The sequence below is a fragment of the Cebus imitator genome, unplaced genomic scaffold (assembly GCF_001604975.1).
Source record: "Cebus imitator isolate Cc_AM_T3 unplaced genomic scaffold, Cebus_imitator-1.0 Scaffold168, whole genome shotgun sequence".
Lineage (NCBI taxonomy): Eukaryota > Metazoa > Chordata > Mammalia > Primates > Cebidae > Cebus > Cebus imitator.
This window is the reverse complement of record NW_016107483.1, coordinates 2,141,719-2,144,212: the sequence shown is the minus strand read 5'-3', so window position 1 is coordinate 2,144,212 and position 2,494 is coordinate 2,141,719. Positions and strand designations below refer to the sequence as shown.

Sequence of the window (2,494 nt, the reverse complement as noted above, 5' to 3'; positions counted from 1 at the left end):
TTTTGTAGCAGGCATTTCAAAATCAATCAATTTGACCAGGAGAAAAGCCTCTCTGACCAAACAAGGATTCTGAATCTTTAATTTGATAGTCGCTCTGTCATGTGTGTTAGATAATTAATGTTAACAACACAGATTTCTAGGCTTTCAAGTCTTTCGTAATGCTGAAGGGATCCACTTTTTATTCTGTAAACTTCCCTCCCCCTTTACTGACTGTAATATTTTGAAATACAGTACTTTCTTCAGAGCATCTGGCATAAATCTCCATCAGACACGAAGAAGGAGGGGCAAATTCTATAGTCTGCATGAGAACAGCCTGACAGCTGCCAGTTTAATCCCTTGACAATGCAAAAATTTCTTCAAGGAGGGAATCCCACTTAACACGCAAACAGAGAGGCTCAATACTTTTGGTCCTATTCCATATTAGTGATATTAATTAGAATGTAACAAAACAGTATTTTTTTTTATGGAAAAGCAGTTAAAATTATAGAAAATGAATTTTCTTATGTCAGCTTCTAGATTTACATAGTAAGTTTGAAATTGCATTGCGTATTTACGGAAGTCAGTGTCTGACATACAGATGATTTTGAAAACACTGTAGTGTAATTGTTTGCTAAAAAACTTGAGGAATTTTTTACTTGGATCCCAGGATGTAGGTTGGACATGGGAAACAACAGAGATGTCGTGGATGGACATAAATAATTTTTATGTTTATACATTTGTGTTTTTATTTATTTTTTGTCCTCGAAGTGCCCAATAGTGTTCATCAGATGATCCTTATCATCGGGGTTGTGATCTGGTTCATCGTTGTGATGCCAGACAGAACTGCATTTACTAGAAACTTTCTATGCCTGCCTCCTGAAAAGTTTTAGCTATTTGACCTCGTATGGCATATTCCGTGACTCTAGTCGTTTTTAGTAACGCATTCCAGCAGTTCACAAGCCTTAGAGCTATAAAGAAATGCTACTAAATGGAAACTCAAAGAGAGAAAGGCAAACACTGTTTCCCATTTATTATTTATATTCTCTGGTATTCATTCCAAAACGGGCTGAATTATTTCACTCCCTCCTGTGGTCAGCACCCCTCCTTGCATTGACCGTCATCTAAATTAGTGATGAGTCTGATCTGAAATTACTCTAATGAGTCTATTCTTTTTCGTTTGTTGAAAAAAAAAATTCCTGGAAAAGTTGATCATTTCTAGCTCCTTCTTTGTACTTCTAATCTGTAAAATTGAGTTGTAGTTATGTCTCAGTTTAACCTATGACAACAGAAACAGCCTGGGGACAATTCAAATTTCGTTAAAATCTCTATCGAAAGGAATCCTTTAATTATAAGTCCTATTCTTTTTTTACATCCTGCTCAGAATGTTTCAGAGTAACAAAGGCTAACACATATGTTATTACCATCATCAGGGACTCTTCTATGCTCTGCAAATATTAATTCATTTTGTTAAGAACCTTGAGCTCCTTCTCAGATTTCCCTGATGGCCTGTTCTTGCTGTGAGAGCCCTACTGCACTGGGTCTTCTATTCACTCTCAGATTCTGATGAACCTCTCTGCAAGGTTTCTTGAGAAAACACCAAAGCCTGGATGACCACATGGATTTGCAAGAGAGCTGTGGCTACATTGGAGTGAACTTTGACCAATAGGAACCTTGACCAATGAGAGACTGAGTCATGAAGATAACTTCCCTCTTCCTTCTCCTTTCCTGCCTATTACTCCAATCCTTCCAGGTACTGGCATGCACAGAGAGAACAAGCTTGCCAAGAGATCTTTTGCATCTAGGTGACTTGCTGTTAAATCGTGCCAAGGTTGATAAACATCACATAATTTTACCTCTTTTGTTACCTCAGTTTCCTTTTCCTTTACCTCTTACCATCCTGGCTAGAATCACTAAAATAAAGGATTCTGTCCTTAAATCTTGCCTTTTGCTTTCCTTTCTAAGAATAAGGTGCTTATATAATCTTTAGAAAAAAAATCCTACATGGTAGGTGTTACAGTTTCACCCATTGTAGAGACAAGAAAATGGAAACATAATAAAATAAAGTAACTTAATAGAAATTAACATAGATAGTCAACAGCAGAACATAATATCAGTTTGAGTCCAGAGTATATGCTCTTTTTTCTTCTTTTTCTTCTTTTTTTTTTTTTTCAGTCTCTGTGGAGACTGTCAAAAATTGCCAATACCGACTATATTGCAAGTCGTCTCGGCGGGATATTAGGAAAAATTTTCAATTAGCAATAATCGCGCTTTGGATAAACCTCGTGGCTGCGATACTACTACTGTGCAAAGCTAGTATATGCACTTAAACCAGCACAGTATGATGGTCTGGATCAGGAAGCCAGCCTGGAGTCAAACCTTTATGACAGCTTCGACTCCACAGTCACAAAGAATGTTTTGGTAAGAGCATGAGGGTAGAATTCTTACTACTGTCATGGCCAGAATCTTTTCAGGAAGCAAGGTGAGTAAATATATTCTGGGTTACTGTATTCTTCTG

General features: G+C 37.2%; 1 non-coding gene across 1 annotated transcript; it reads right to left on the bottom strand.

The window, feature by feature from the left end:
* Positions 1–2,151: 2,151 nt before the first annotated feature.
* Positions 2,152–2,291, bottom strand: LOC119473577. Its single transcript, XR_005202785.1, has one exon. It is a non-coding gene; the product is annotated as a U4 spliceosomal RNA (small nuclear RNA).
* Positions 2,292–2,494: the final 203 nt, after the last annotated feature.